This window comes from Rhyacophila brunnea, unplaced genomic scaffold (genome assembly GCF_057557595.1).
Source record: "Rhyacophila brunnea isolate RB1 unplaced genomic scaffold, BYU_Rbru_1.0 scaffold_3, whole genome shotgun sequence".
In the NCBI taxonomy this organism is placed as follows: Eukaryota; Metazoa; Arthropoda; class Insecta; order Trichoptera; family Rhyacophilidae; genus Rhyacophila; species Rhyacophila brunnea.
The window spans coordinates 20,759,420-20,776,781 of NW_028232965.1; the positions used below are offsets into that span (position 1 = coordinate 20,759,420).

The window sequence follows — 17,362 nt, forward strand, 5'->3', positions numbered from 1 at the left end:
GGGGGCGTAGCTCAGATGGTAGAGCGCTCGCTTAGCATGTGAGAGGTACCGGGATCGATACCCGGCGCCTCCAAATGGTTTTTTTTTTACTCTGAAAACTTGAAAACAATAAAAATAATACATCAACGTTACTGTTATTTGAAAGTCCTTACGTAGAATAGGCACACTGAAAAATGAATATTTCCAAATTATTTCTCAACGAAATGATTTCATCACCAGTTGATAAAGTTAATTATTTTTTTAAAAACTAACTGACTAAGTATATGTATACTTATATGGAATTTTCAAGATAAAACACTGTCTTATTTTATGAAAATATAACTAATTACTGGAAGGTCCGTTTGCTCCCGTTCGATGTATTGTAAAAGCACATATTATACAAGGTAAGTTTTTATGTTTGCTGTTTAAAATAGCATACATAACTTGAATTACGAAACAGGTCTCTCAATATTATATAAGTATTAAAATAATGATATTATATTGCTTTGATTTACGATGTAATTCCGTATACCCTATATATTACCTATTTTAGAGAAAAGTTGACTTTATCATACATATTGAATTACCTATCAGATGTCTGAATATTTTTTCTCTCTAATCGACATTAGTGTTTACACAGCACTGTTGCCATATTTTTCTATGCTGATTATAGTACAAAGGCGTAAAAATTATAGTATTTCTGGAAAATATATAGTACAGGAACATTTTTCGTCTTGAATCCTTTTAAATTATAGTATTTTGGTATATTTGGCGTAAAATTATAGTACTTTACATTTTTCGCGGAATCAAAATTATAGTATTGTACTATAATTATAGTACGGTTGGCATCACTGTTACACAGTCATCATTTTTAACACGATATTTATATGGATACATAATGTACAGTAAAAACAATGATTCGGTTCGTGGATTGTATGCGTACGAATACGTATACCGTTGTCAGCGCTACGAGTATACCGGCTGCCAGGTAATTAGTAGCACTAGTAGGGGTAAACATCCGCACGCACACCATCGACCAACCGAATCATTGTTTTGTTTTTACTGTACTTTCGTAGATTTAAACACTAGTCATATATGTAATTCAACTTGTTTCTACGCAACTGGGGGCGTAGCTCAGATGGTAGAGCGCTCGCTTAGCATGTGAGAGGTACCGGGATCGATACCCGGCGCCTCCAAAGATATTTTTACTCCTTAAATTATTTTAATTAAACTTTTTTTTTCAAGTGAACAAGGAATGTATAAAGAATATAATATTATTTATTCATACTGATTGACAGATGTAGCGACATCCTTTTAAAGTGGTGTTGCTTTTTTGATGTGTATTCATTTTTGCAACACAGTAGGAAAGTAGATAGTAGGTATCTAGAGAACTATTTTTTTAGATTTTACATAAAAACTGTATTTTTTGTACCTATTAGTAATCTACATAATATTATGTTGTAATCAGGGAACTCAAAATAAATGGAAACTGAAATAGCGAATGGATGTGGAGTAACAGGTAACCGATCTCGTGTGTGGAAGAATATGGGATAAACTTAAATAAGTGTCAAGAATACGCATGTATTTCGTTCTGACAACAGCTGTCGTTTTATGCACTGAATTTCATTCAATATTGGGTGTATTTGAAGGTTGCAACACACTATTGCACGTCTATGTATGTGTGGTTCATTTTCGTAAGACACTCACACATTCATAACCCTGCATTAAAATATAGTGTATTGGTATATAGCCTATCGGAATTATATTAAATAATCTGTTCTGTGGTTGTAGTTATATTCAATTACTCCGCAAGTATAAGTACATTGCGCTAATGCATAAATAACACATTAGATTAGATGTAATAATAGGTATATAAAAGGTAGGTATACGGAATATTTATTTATTTATAGAAATGCTACGAAATACCTAGTTGGTGTCATACTCATGATTATTGGGCCTCTCACGATAGATTAAATTAGTTATTAGGTATAACCATGTCACCTGACCTAGTCAACAATGGGCGTACGTGTGTACGTCCATTATTCCTTGATTAACTGTCAAAATGTTTAGCATGTATTTAGCACGTAAGAATTGTATCTATCTAATTATAATAATACTATGTCAGAGAAGAATGTGATTTGCCGAATAAAAGAGACGAAAGCTAAAGGAATTTAATAATAAGGAGTATGTAAGGGAAGGGTGGCAGGACTGTCGAGAAAAAGAAGAGAGTAGAGGGTCGCCGTTTTAAAAACGAAAAACACTGGCCCTCACGACTCGGAGAGTAAAACAAATAAAAATCGAGCATGGAAGTGAAAAATGGGATACAGAGTGAAAGGCCATAATTGTGAACGATTTTAATTATTAATAACGAAACTAAAATTAGTGCATAAAACATTGAAAGTGTAACTAACACGTGTAGTCAAAAAATATAAACCGAATATAATAAAACTAGTTTCATTTAACCCTACCATGAAACAGATACCAATTTAGTTTTAATTTTTGTGAATCCCGGGTCCCACCAACATCCCGAGCTAGCCACCAGGTCCCAGGATATCTCATTGGCCATAAAATTTAAGCTAATTTGAGAGTCGTTGAGAACATTGAAAGTTAAACACACAATCATCCATTTTCTCATAACGGCTGATTCGTCACACTATCTGCTACGTCAGGCAATGCAATTGACATACTAAAACATGCATCGTTTACAATCGATCTACGCTTATTCCTAAAACTCTCGGGGTATTTTATAATCATGAGGGTAATCAAGTCATCGCTGAAGGTCGGAAAGACCTGAGTAACTTGTGAACTCAAATGAATGATTTCGGAAAGGGATATACACCAAATTTCTTTGGCCAGTTTTCCAGATACGATAATAATATCCTCGCATCCTTCCGCGGAAGTAAGACCCGTGGGAGCATTCGTGTCTTTCCCACCCACGCCCTGCCCTCTCCGCATGGATTCCCGCTGCTAATCAACACAATTCACACATCGCAATGAAGCTGATAACGAGTCATAAAAATACTATTTCACAACAACATGATTTTATATCTCGAAACAGGGTTGAAACTATTAAAATAGTCATCATTCATGTACATGTCATTAATCTCCAGATATTAGTACTTATACGGAGTCGTGGAGAATTGGAGCTACTATGAATATGTATCTAATATGAAAGTACGAATGCTACTAAATAAGACGACTTGATAAAAATAACATATTATTGTAGGTACTATTCGTGGATCACAATATAATAATTTACTGTAGGTACATGAGTTGCGATGGAACCATTATTAGCTATAAAAATAATCAAAACATCAGAATAAGTATAGTTGTACCACAGATCTCATCTTAATCTAACCTAAAACCACCGCTTTTCGAGAGCGGGTTTCATGGAAATGCTCTAATTCTTAGTAGAATGTGTGTTCGTGAATTTAAATAATTATCGCGTAGGTCAGGGTTAGCGAACCTTTTTACGTACGCGTTCCAAAATTTCCCAATTATTTTTTTTCGACTGTCTGTGCCAAGCAGATTATAAAGCTTTCTAAAAAATAGTTTTTTAGAATTCTATAAAAAAGTTTAAAAGTTACAATTGAGTTCTTGATATCCTATCTTTCACAATATTTCTAGCCGGAGGCATATCTTTTATTCTTTGATTTGTTTCCTTGTTTTCAAATTAGTCAAAGAAATCGTGGAATCATTTAAACCACTCTTCTTTCATATTATATTCTCCACCACTGAACGGTTTTCCATTTTTAGAGATTATGCTTGAAGCAAAATAACAAGCAGTTGTTATATTTCGTCTCTGTTCTGGGAGAGCACACTAACCTGGAGAATACTAGTTTTGAGTAATTTGACTTTGAAGTTGTTAAAATGTTTGAAATGGCGTATCATGTGAGTTTATTAAGTAATCGTAAAAAGGATGACTTTAAAATAAAGACTGTTTATTTATTAAGAAGGTTTCCAGACGGTAATGTTTGAAACAAGGAACATTTTGGTATAACTAACTCAATACGTCATTTTTTCGAATAAATGTCTTCTGCGAGAACAGTGACGATTTGTATGCCTGCCGATAGTTAATTTCATAAGGCTTGTTGATTGAATATTTTTATTTTCAATTCCTTTAAGGACCGACGTATGTAATTGTATATTTACATTGAACGTAATGATTATACTTGAAAAAGATTTGCCTGCATTTTTTTATACAATGCGATTTGTCAGTTATGCATTTAGTCGTTTCCGTTTGCGTATCGATTGGTAAACATAATATGAAAAACCGAAGAAAATACACATGGGTATGTCGTCATTATTTTTTTAAATAGTATATAAGTACTTATATATTTATTTGTAAAACTTAAAAAAAAAACATTTTTTATTTTAATTATTATAAGTATTACACTCTAAACTCACACAAATTAAAAATAAAACATTCGCGTGACATGCAAAATCATCTCGCGTGCCATAGGTTCGCCATTCCTGGAGTAGGTATTTGTCTGAAAATAAATTTTAAATTAAAAATAAAAAGGGACGGCATTCGAAGTTTGCCTAAGGGGCTGCACTTTGCCTAGGGACGTCACTGCATTAAGGATCTGTAATAAGATTTTTAATAATTTACTGTGAATAGAGGTAAATTGTTTTATGCACGCATCATTTCAAAAAATTAAATATCTAAACAAAAAAATGGATTCACTTTACACATTTATGAAGTCATTCCCAACCAGTGACCCGCAAAATCCTGGACTTGTTCTGCAAGAAGTCGAAAAAGCTTACGAAAAAAGAAAATTTAAAACATTTTTGGTAATAAAATAAAAACAGTTTATTGTACTATTTTGAAAATAATAGGTACAAGTTTTGAGAGTAATTCTTGATTCTACGAAAAAGATAATGATTTTTTGCATATATTATTATCCCTATGGTAAAACATATCATTTTAAACTAAATAGTATAGCAAGGCTTTTTAAATATTATTAAAAGCGGTGCATTGCAACTTGCAACTGCTTACTGTTTAACACAACTGTCATGTAACTAGGTAATTCATCTTTTTGGACTTCGTACATTATGTGTCAGCCAAGTAGGAGTTCCCCGAGATTTTACAAAAGGCTTCAAGGGAACCGCAAAAAAACTAAAGGTTGGTAATCACTGGTTTACAGATACTTCAGCGTGTATTGTGTATGAAATGACTAAACTAAGTACCTACATATTACTGAATATCATTATCATTAATATTTTTACGTTAGTTATGTTTATTATGCAGTTCGCAGTTTAAAGTGTATGTACCTATTAATCATTCAACATATACCTACCTACTAACATAACATCGGTATTAAAATATAAATGATATAAGTAGGTAAATGGTGGTGATAATTATATATATTATTTAATTATATGAGAACCCTGATCCATACGAGATTTTTTTTATCATTTAGTCTGTCGGATGCTCTAATTATCGTCGATTTATTGTACTATGTACCTACTTACTTTGTATGGGTTTTCTCGTACGGAAACTGCTGTATCTGCGGTTTAGATTTTTAATAACATAAGGAAACAAAATATTCCATTCATATTATCTCAAATAATAATTAAAGGATAAAATAAGCGTTATCTTCATATTGCAAATAGAATATAAGTCTGGAAAATCCCAAAACCAAAACCGACGCAAATTTAAAAATAAATTAAAAACCTACATTATTTTCATAGGCTTATCTATAATAGATAGGTACTGTAATAAATACAAATAACCAGAATATTGTGAAGTTTATTAATTTTAATGAGTGGAAAAATATAGAAGTTACATAATATTATTATATTCATAATGTTTAAATTGTAGATTTTACGCACAAGTAATATACAAATCCCATATAAACTATGTAGTGTTTCCATAGACTTTAAGTTCACTAATGTTATAAATGGGGTAATTTTATATTTTCCAACTAGATTTTTTACATCCATCATTCTGTTGATTCACTAATCACAATACTAACTTCTGATTAATATACTTACTTCTAAAATCCTTCTAAAATACCCATACATTTATTTTAAAATGATGTTTTAGTCTCATTTTGAGTATTTATTGCACGCATCGTCAAACTATTGTCCGGCTGTGCACAGATCTTACTGCGAGACGGTGAGGGTAAATTAATTATGCCTCAGTTCAGAGCACGGGGACTAAGATCTTATCTTTCTCTCACTCCTGCGGCAGGCCGACGGGGTCACGCATACTTATTCGTGTTTAATTTGATTGCTTAATCTTCAAAATCTCAATGAAATCGTACAATTATTCATTACAACTGAATGTTCACAACTTTTACATGGTCATGACTCAATTCAATTCATATGGGCCTGTGGAGATATTGACCGAAATCCACCGCATGATCAATGCGTTGGATTATATAATTTGTACCTACACACTCTTGCTAGACGATATCAATCGAAGTATTCGATAAGTTAAAAAGTTTAATGAATAAAATACCTGATACCGTATTATGAGTCAATTCAGTCAATAATATCCAATAAAGAAGTCAGTTAGGTGCTCACAACAAATCAATCTGATCCACTTTAGATACCATCCTTATGCCATTGTAAATTCGCTCCACGTAGGTACTTCGCAAAATGCTCAAATAAAACTTTCCTTTCATTGCTCTCGCAGAGAATGTGATTCTCCTTCGCCGTTTCCAGCGAGATGTGATCTTTACGTGGCGGAACGGTTACGTTCTGAGCTCTTGGCCGATTTGAGACTTTCAATACTTTGTAGTTTACAATGGATGAAAGGGTCGCAGGGAGATTGAATGGGGGGCGATTTAAAAACTAAAGTGGCGCTATCTGGCGCCGGACAAAAGAGGAATCCCATAAATTGCTTGGTCAAACCCGGCGACGATACCTCTCCCTCTCTAAAACGTCTCTCCGAAACTAAAAACTCGATTTTCATTTAATGAGACTTTTCAACAAAGCCATTTTATACTATTCTTGGGATTTCAATTTATAAAACCGCCAGAAGATTTTCAACTAAGCTCAGATTTTACGGCATGCAATAACCGATATTTAAAATTAAAATAATGATATTTTCATTATTTAAAAATATCATTTGACTCCACTAGGACATTATGTCATTATAAAACTGTTACCAGGTACATAAAAAAGCTTAGGCAGGTACTGTGTGAATTGATTAATGTCCTACATAATATTGTAAGTATTAAATTTAATATACCTATAAACACTGTAAAATAAAACACGAATATTGAAAATGACTACAATAATTAGCATAAAAAATTAGCAGACTATTACTCTCGACTCTTGAGGGTGTCTCCGTATTTCACTGCCAGGAGCGCACACAGAAAAATGGTTTAGGGGGTCCATTTTGAAAACATATTCATAATATTTATATGCCACTGACTTCTACATTTACCTCGCATACTAGGTACCAACAAGATTTTCGTTATTTTAATCGCCGAACCTCGCACTTTTCCAGATATATTCCTCATAGTGTCCATATGTGTCATCCGCGCTGTCTTGTCTTTCAAAAATGCTGCATCGGAATATTAAAGCAAACATTGGATGCCCCAGATAGAAATGTCAAGTTGTCAATTTATGAGTGCCACGGGTATTTCAGGAGTGGGACCAACCCGTTCAGAATCATCAATCAATCATTTGATAAGTCATGAGGTCCTGATGAAGAATATTATATTATTAACGAAAATTATGTAAGTATATGTTTTTCCGGGGGGGGTCTGGACTCGAAATCGCCTCCCCCCCTTCTGTGCGCGCCTGTTACTGGCATTAAAATATATTTATTTAGGTAAAGAAACACGTTTAATTAACAAAAAATTAATAGCACATTTAGAAAACTCATAAGTGGATGTCGAGAATGCGTGCGTAATATGCGTATTTTAAGTTTAAATAATTGGCTTGAAATTCTCTATTAAATGCTTTTCGCATAACGATAATCTTAATTGTTTTATTAATTTTCTCTGGTCCAGATATTATCGCCATCTATAATAATGACCGTGCACAATTGGCCAAAGTGACGTAACCTCTCTCTCTCTCTCTTCGGCTGGCATTCGTGTCACATGCGCTCTCCGCCGGCTGACCTCCACCTCCGCAAGATTGATCGCCAACTGTCGCGGATTCAATTTCACAAACTTCAATAAATCAATTCCCGATGCGGACAACCAACCAGCCCACCCCTATTCTTCATACTCCTCGCGTACCGCGGCTCGGCCGACCATAAATATCTAACCACCGAATGCTGGACATGTGCTCCCAGTAAAATATACATACACATTCAAGCGAGAAATTCGCCATTTCTCAAATAAAGAAATGGGTTGTCTAGTGAGAATTGATATGTAATAAATATCACACATATCTAGGATAAAGTAAATTTGTAAAGAACCACTAATCTATCTACCAGTACGCGCATTGTTGTAATAAACTTCATCGTTCTGAAAAAAACATTATTTAAGTATAGGTTCACTGTGTGCAAATTTAATTGATATAATCATAATAATTTTAATTATGTACCTACTAGGTGTATATAAGTCATGGCCCCCACAAGTGTGGCAGGTCGACCAGCTAAGTGAGATAAACACACAACCATTTTGCTCCAACTCCAATAGAAAAAAGTCGTCTGTGGCGCTATTTTACATGTGGTTGTGCGATTCAATTTGATGTGATAGATTGAGATACTTAAATGATAATTTACTTGTAGGATTAGGTAAATGTTACTGTAGGTAGGTAGAATCTAGCTAGAGCACCACCCTGACCTTAACCTTGGCGATAGACAGGGAGGCCCGACAAAAATCCTGTCCTAGGGGCCTGCTTCATAAGTATATAGTAAGTAGGTAATCTATAATTAAAATAATATTTAACATACTTACCCATAAATTTCAAAAAAATCAGATTAATAATAATATCCCGCGATGGCCGAGTGGTAACGAATTCGCTCGGTAAGTCGAGGTTCTGATCTCGGAATCTCAGGTCTGGCCAAAATTCACATATTGTTTTTCAATGTATGTTTGAATCCAGGGCATGGACGGAATAGGTTGAGCAAATGGCTAACATCCATTTCTCCTTTAAAAAAAAACGTTACGAAACCTCTACGTGCGGAAGCCAAGATCCACACCGGACTGTAGAACCAATCAAACATAAAATTGATTGACAGTATAATTTAAATAAAATCACAGAGTATTATAAAAATAATTGTAAATCTTCAATCTTTCACCTTTTCACAGGCCCTCATGAGGACGAGTAGATACGCAGGTACCATAGAGGTATTAAATTAAAAGAGGGGCAAGCAATCGGATTTCTCATACAATGAATGAAACAGGCCAATAATAGCCGACAACTTACGAGAAATAGCGACGCGATAAAAAAAAAGCAGGGCATCACGGAGGATTTACTCTGGTCATTATAACGTACCCATATAATATAATGTTAACATGAAAATTTTGCCACAAATTGATTACCAGCCTGACTGACCATACTTGTCTGTTTCACCATACTTTCATATAACCTGCCGCCCCTAGGCACGTATCCACATATTCAAAATAATAATAAAAGGTTCTCTACGTTACGTATACATACTTCATAAAAGCATAGGTATACCATGAATACATTGACCCAAGTGTTTTAATAAATATTGATACTTCTATAAGTGTCGTTAAGTTATTACATAGCGCCCAGTGCAAGACGAATCGTTATATTATTATGAGGCTATTTATACCTCTCCCAAAAATGTTCCAAAAATAGCAACAGAATGTTTTATTTAATTTTTACTCGTAAAATTCGCGTAAATTGCGTATTCTTAGAATGCGAATGGCCTCGGGCAAAGACCTTTATCGCCTATTATTGTTCGACTAGCTCCCGAGAGGCTCTGCCGACAGCCATTCAGTCGCGTTGAACATTTATCTTGTCAGATTCGATTGAAATATCTATAAGAAAGAACTGACCATCCGTCTTATAATGTCCGCTGCGAGACACATCTCTGTTTGAATCTTGAACTACAATATAGGCTATTGTGTCCAATAGAGCGATATTGCCTGAGTAATGTAGTATGTATGAACACTAGATAGATACAATCATTGCGAAATACAATTTACCTGAGCTGGCAGTGCCACGTCATTAAATACTGAGTTATTAATAGCTATTGTAATTAAATATGTATGATGATGCCGGTGTTCAATACATTAGAAAATTATTTTACGTGTGTCAATTAATAATGTAATTTCCTGCTATACACAGATGACGCTCAATGAGGTCATATATACCTGGAATGCACGAGAGTCAAATCGCGCCTTCTGGACATGATTTAAGACATTCTAAGACAATATACATCACAGGTGTCGTCGTTACAGACGTGAAAGTGAGGTGACTGTAGGCCATGTGTCAAAGATGGAAGACACCCAAACGCTCCTTTTCAACAGAGCAAAAAGGAATGTTCGTTGGGTTGTGTAGAAAAATACACAGCATCCCTGTGGCTAACGCGGTGGATTATATTTGCTATAGATAGACATAAGTACAGACGTTTCCTGGAGCTGGACTAGATCCACGCTGGGTTGTAGTACCGATGATGATGATGATGAAACGTTAGATATCTTGACAAGTCATAATTTGGTAAGTATACAAAAACATTATTTAATGAACAAAATTATGTTCCACTACATAATTTTCTTCTACAGAGATCATACATTACTAAGAGATCAAAATCACCCTCTTTTACGATAGCACGGAATATAAAATAATAGTAACGTCTCTCTATAAGTCCGTACATTTGTGTGGACAATCATTTAGGGGGCGATGCTTCATTTATCAATATAATAGAGTGTAAAATTGTCGTAACATATGTTTGTCGGAGTGTCAGAGACGCTTCCACCCCGCAACCTCGAATAATCGGGGTCGCAGGAATATTATCGTCAAAGGGGATGATGAGGGAAGAACGACAACTGAAGAATGGCTGCAATTAAAGCACTTTCCTTCACCCATCGATCAAAATATTCTATTCCATTACGTAGGTACTAATATCAAAATAACGTTTATTTTATGATAGCTCTTTCACTTCAAGTAGGTAAGTAAGTGTAAGATAATAATTATTCTTTTTAATATGCCATACTAGTAAAATCCAGTTATATTGAGTTCTGAGTGTATATAAGTATGCTTAAAATAACGTAGAAAGACAAGATAAAAAGGGCTAGGACAATTTGGCGCCGGGACAACTGGACGCCACGCAATTCTAAAATAAATAGACGTTATATACCTACTTATAGGTACTTAAAAAAATATTTAATATTATTATTTATATTTAAATTATTATATTATGATTTAATAGTTGGTGAGAATTTAAATAAGCGCACGTAAATAATGATTTAATCGTGCATATGTTTAAGTTCCAACGAGAAGAGTTTTTTTATTTTTATATAAGCTAAAAAAAACATTATGTTAAGAGTAAAATGAATTAAAACTACTAAGTAGTAGATAGAAACTGATTAAATTCCTCGTCCACGTTCTGTTTACGTGTCTACGACAGTGCGGCGTCCAATTGTCCTGGCGTCAAGTTGTCCCATTCCCGATAAAAAAAACTATACAAACAGTACAGCGAATGACGTTAGCTAAGGGCTATGATGACACACCAAAAGAGCGCAACATCGCTGTTCCAGCCATACTTTTGAAAGGTGAATATAAATAAGTATACACATCATAATGTTAAATACAATAGGGTCTAAATACGATGCTAAATTACCATACATCACGTAATAATTCTTAAAGCATGGATAATTAATATTCTTCTAGACTTAATAGAAATAAAACAGAATATAGATCACGCGTTCAAACACGAATCCCCACACTTTTCGTGGTGCGTTCCCCATACCCAGACACTCTGCACTCTAGGTCTAGCACTAAACATCTGTCATGTAGGTATAACTAAGGGTGTCCCCACCTAAGAGCTCTGCGAGTTGTCACTAGCAAGTAGTTGTCGAATGTGTGTCGCCTAAAAATGGTCATAATTATTCGAATAGTTAGGTGTTTTGTCATTTAGACACGCTGCATCAGACTATTAAAGCAAACATTGGATGGCCTAAGGCAGATGGTTGCAGCAATTCACAAGTACTACGGTTCTTCCAGTGGCCACAAGTCTTGCATGTCGTAGAATGCCGAAAGGAATGAGGCCAACACGTCGATAAGATTGTTCAACAGCAATGACATTATTAATTGTTCAACAGCCAGATAATCTTGATCACGGTGCTCAGTCCTGTCAAAGAAGATATCATATTTCATCCGCCTAAATAGGTTGTATTTTTTCCTTCCTTTTGAACCCGAAAACACCTCCTTGTGGGCGCGTCTGCATTAATTATAAATCTTTAGTTATACATCTTTATTGGAGAATCTTCAAATCATTATAATATATATTTAATGTACTAGGTAGAGTAGGTGTATGCTTCATAACTTTGCACTCCAGCGGTAGGATGAAAATGATTAAGATATTCTAAAAATATTTTTTTTACATATATTATCTATTTATTTATTTATTACTAGATATTTTACTACAATTTAAAATTATTCGATCTAATTTTATGTGAGGTAATCAAGCAAAGAGGCGTATCAGTGTACAGTAAATAGTGCAAAAAATTATAAAACGTATACTCTATCAGTCTATCACACGTAATGATGTGATTCTTAAACCTACGTGAATTGAGCTGTTGCAGGCATAAATTATTCTTTCCTCCCCTAGCATAGGTTACACCAACACTGTTATCATCGCCGCCCTCCGATCCTCCCGCGCGTTACTTACTTTAGACACCTCTCGCCAACCCTTGGCTTGAACTTTACACATTAACCGCCTAGATTCTACAGACTGTATACAAATGAATCTACAATAAAGGTTAAGTTGTTAAATTTAATATTGAAATACAAGAAACGGTAATTATGATCACGATTTTATATAGGATTTCAACTAGCACACATTTTCATCTTTTTTAAAGAAAAATCGATATATTTTTTTAAAATAAAAATAAGATTTAACTGTGAATAATTCAAAAAGCTCTCCAACACCTTACCTTAGAGACAACTTAAACCAGTACTTCTCAAGCTGGGAGGCGCGGCCCCCTAGGAGATCCTGCTAGGGAGCCGTGAAATATTTCAGTATTCGAAAAAAAAATTTAATAATGTGATCACTGGACGATACCTGATACAAATCAGTCAAAATCTCGAATTTTCATGCGATCACAACACTTTATCCGATATGGATAAATAATCTACTAATATCTATTTATAAATTATTTAGATTTTTTAATTAAAGAAAATTATATAAGTACATAATTGCTATTGACCTAATTCCGACAACATACCTATGCGAAACAGCATTTTCATCATTACTGGTAATACAAAATAAACACAGGTCGTCTCTTTCAATGGTGACTTGTGAGGTGAGCCTTGGATTTTTATTTTCTTATTTCGGGGGTCGTGGTAAGAAAGGGTTTGAAAAGCACTGACTTAAACTATATTTGAAATTTGAATGCTAAATATTACGCGCGAAAGCTTTTAATGAATGCATTTTTAATACTTACACATTATCTTTCAACAGAAAAAAATATTTTACGAGCTGTGGGAACATCATCACATTTTGTTTTTTTAGTCCCTACTCTATGTATGCACATCTTTCGCGTTTATTTTTATTTTACAACGTTTTTCTTAGCTCGTATTCTTATTTGTCCGGTGGTTCTTTGTCCAGTGCAAATCTTGCAATCAATTTTTAACTAACTTCCCGACTAGCTAGACATTTTAAACTTTTAGAATATATCAGAACACGATGCCAATGCATTTTCTTAATACGTTTAGCCATCTATAAGTAGAATTGAATTCATTTTTAGTTAATTTTGTTTTGTATGAAAAGTTATTTCGACACCATTATTGGTTGCTATTGGGTCTGGGGTCCTAGTAACTAAATTATTAATAATATACATTACGTGCGTTACTATGGAAATCAATATAACATGTCAAGTACAATTGTTTCGTTTTCAATCGTTTAAGCTAGTCAAGTCAAGTTTATATGGTTCAGCAGAATTTAAAAACGTTTATATGAAAAGTTCTTTTTATCTTGTAATTATTTATAATAAGTCTATATGTACCAGTTTCGTTGGTGAATACATTTTCAGCTTGATTGATGGCACAATAGTTTTTTTTTTAACTTTAAACACGGACAATTTTATTACATTTAACAATAATTTATAGATATTAGACATATATCTAATGAAATGTGGTTAAATTGATTGAAATCGTTCTTTTTCTGGAAGAAAATAAATATACTATAGTGGTGTTCATAAAAAAATTAAAAGACTAGCAATAATAATAAAACTTTCCATTGAATCCAACTTAAACTACCGAGCATGGCAAAAAATACCAATGCCTCTTGAATTATTATTTACGAACACCTTGTAAAAGTCTTTACCAGACTGCGAAGGGAAGAGGCAACTGTTGTTGTCACCTTAATTTACGAGATTCAATTATAAATTTTATATCCCACGGTGCCTTCTTTTTGCGAAAAGAATGTCTTAACCGCCTCGTAATATTTTTCGGTAACCCACTCATTATAAAAGAAGTGTATGGTATCATTTTTGATAGAATCAATAAATAATAAAATTATGTGTAGTTTGATTTAGAATTTAAAAACTTATGTAGCATACTATATTTCAAATGCACTTAAATTTAATTAGAACAGTATTTTTGTTTTCTGATAAGTAATGCATTTTCTTTTATTGAGTGACTTTTTTAATATTATCTTTTAATTATAAAACACAATATAATATAATAATTATTTATTATTTATACAAGCTAATTTAATAAATAATGTCCGGTTTCATCCATTTTAGTTAATTTCCTGTTGAAGCTGACTATATTGATCATGATTAAATTATCTAGATTACATATTATGTTTCTTATTTACTTTATTTTAATTAATACAATGTCTTTCCACGAAGAATTAAAGTTGAATGCCATTAAAGTGAATGATTTTTAGATTTGTTTGGGTAAAGCATTATTATTTTTTTATGTCAATTTACAAACATTATTTTCAAAATAGCTCAAAAGAAAATTATTAGGTACAATCGACCAAATCTAAATTGATAGATATTGAATTCATAATGAATTATTTCATTTTTTACAATATAGGAACTAACAGAATTTAAATATTTTTTTACACATCCTTAAAATTGAAATGGTGTCTAGGTACATAAAATAAAGATATTCATTCACTTATGAAACGTATAGTGGTTAATTATTATTTATTTTTATATAAATAAGTATATTATACCATTTTATTAAAAGTCTACCTTTCTTTCATAAAAGATAATTTTCAAACCATTTGATTAAATACCTAAATAATAATAGTATTCCAATCATTATCAATTCTCTCAAACAACTGCTGTGAGCAAGTCATGTAGGGAGTATGTACCTATGTGGCGGTTTGTCGAAAGTTCGGATGGCAAAATAGGGTGTTTGATGTAAGTGGGTTACGCCAAAAGCAAAGGGATGTTTAGGCCGCGTGGCGTCACGGCTTCCGATCAGGAGGCGGGAGGGAGAGGGTGAGAACAGACGGAGGGAATTGAAAAGTGATTCCTAGACGGGGAGGAATAAATTGATGTCTTAATCCATGAATTCTATGACTGGAAATATAACTCATCGCTTCTTAAGTGTTTTTTTCTTCACATTAAAGTAGGCTCATAAACCGATACTGTTATTTTTTATTAATTAATACATTAAAACACATTATTGGTTAATTATGAACTTTATTCTTGAAAATATATTACTTTTGCACATTGTCTACTGCTGTCTAAATAGTACGGTTGTCTATATATGCGACTGTCAATAAGTAGAGGTTACTTTTTATGGCACGGGAAATGCTCGAGACATTAACCAGTGATGACAATTATTGTTATATTTTGCACAGGATAATTTCACTGAAATATTGTATGGATGAAGTATATCTACATATAAAAAAATAATAAGCCACCAAGCACTATACATTTTTGGTACCTAAATACAGTAATTGAGAGTGGAAAATGAATTCTACCTGCATTGTAATTAATTGTAATTTGTCAACCACGTTTTGTATATTACATTAATAATGTTATATTCTGCTAATTCGTCTACATACTGAATACGGTATGTACTGACTTACAATTATTAATAAACTCTACCTACATGGTAATAAGGCTGGTTTTTCAATAATTATGAAGCCCAATTACAGTACTATAGTAGTAGCAATGAAAGAAGCATGCGTGTTGCTCTGAGAAAATCATACATGTATGTATTGTTAGTATTGTAATCTCACCGAAAATTGTTGCGTTATGCATTTGACTATCTTGTACATAATATATCAAAGCCGAAGTGACAATCTCATAAGTGAAAATAAATTGACTTTATTAAATTTGCCACAAATTGTCAGCTTATGAATACGGTAGAGAGCATGAACACATGACAATTCTGCCATTTGATAATGGTAGATGAGGTACTTACCTAAATCAAAACATTGAAAGTCCTTTGATCACTCATCTGTCAGATACACACCCTCCTGGTGGCTTCACACAGCTTCATAATATGTAGATGGTTAAATTTATGTTTACAACACGTCAAAATCATATTATTACACGTATACACAGGTACAAAATACATATTATTATAACAATTTCACGTTACTCCAAACCTAACTTTTGTATTTGCTGCAATATAGTAAATGCATTTTCAATTACTAAAAATAAAGAATAAATTATTTTTATAAATAATATGAGGTACCTAAGTGTGTAAAGAGATAAGTACATAATATTATCTAAAAGAATATAATAAGTAATTTTATTATATCGATGCTATTACCTTTAGCAGGGTTGGTGAACATTTTTATGTACGTGTGCCAAAATTTCCCAAATATTATTTTACAACTGTCTGACGTGCTGAGCGGTTTTTCATGAGGAAAAAATAGTTTTGAAAAATTCTATTAAAAAAAAATTTACCATCATTTAATGATGGTCTTCTAGATACCACTCACAGAACATGGCACACGTATGTGCTTTATCATTTTTTTCAATTACGCCATACATTTCAGTCCACCAATTTTGAAACTATCTGCCAGAATTACTACTACTAGCTTCACCAAGTTTTTGTTTCTTATGTGGTGCAGTTATTTTTTTGTGGGCAGAAATGAAATTGTTTGTTAAATGTATTAATTAGTTTGGTGCTTATCGCACAAATTGACATGAGAATTACTCCGATCAGATGAGGTATTTTCTCGCTACAGTGGTCTCAAGCATAGTAAATCAATCAAAATCAGAAGTTCGCGGGGTGGCATCCTCCACCCCTGATGAGGTCAGTGTAATAATATTATATGTGACGCATAAAGCCTAAGGAC

At 33.3% G+C, this 17,362-nt stretch overlaps 2 non-coding genes across 2 annotated transcripts; both read left to right on the forward strand.

The window, feature by feature from the left end:
* TRNAA-AGC (transfer RNA alanine (anticodon AGC)) lies at nucleotides 1–73 on the forward strand. Its single transcript has one exon. It is a non-coding gene; the product is annotated as a tRNA-Ala (tRNA).
* Nucleotides 74–1,102: 1,029 nt separating this feature from the next.
* On the forward strand, nucleotides 1,103–1,175 carry TRNAA-AGC (transfer RNA alanine (anticodon AGC)). Its single transcript has one exon. It is a non-coding gene; the product is annotated as a tRNA-Ala (tRNA).
* Nucleotides 1,176–17,362: the final 16,187 nt, after the last annotated feature.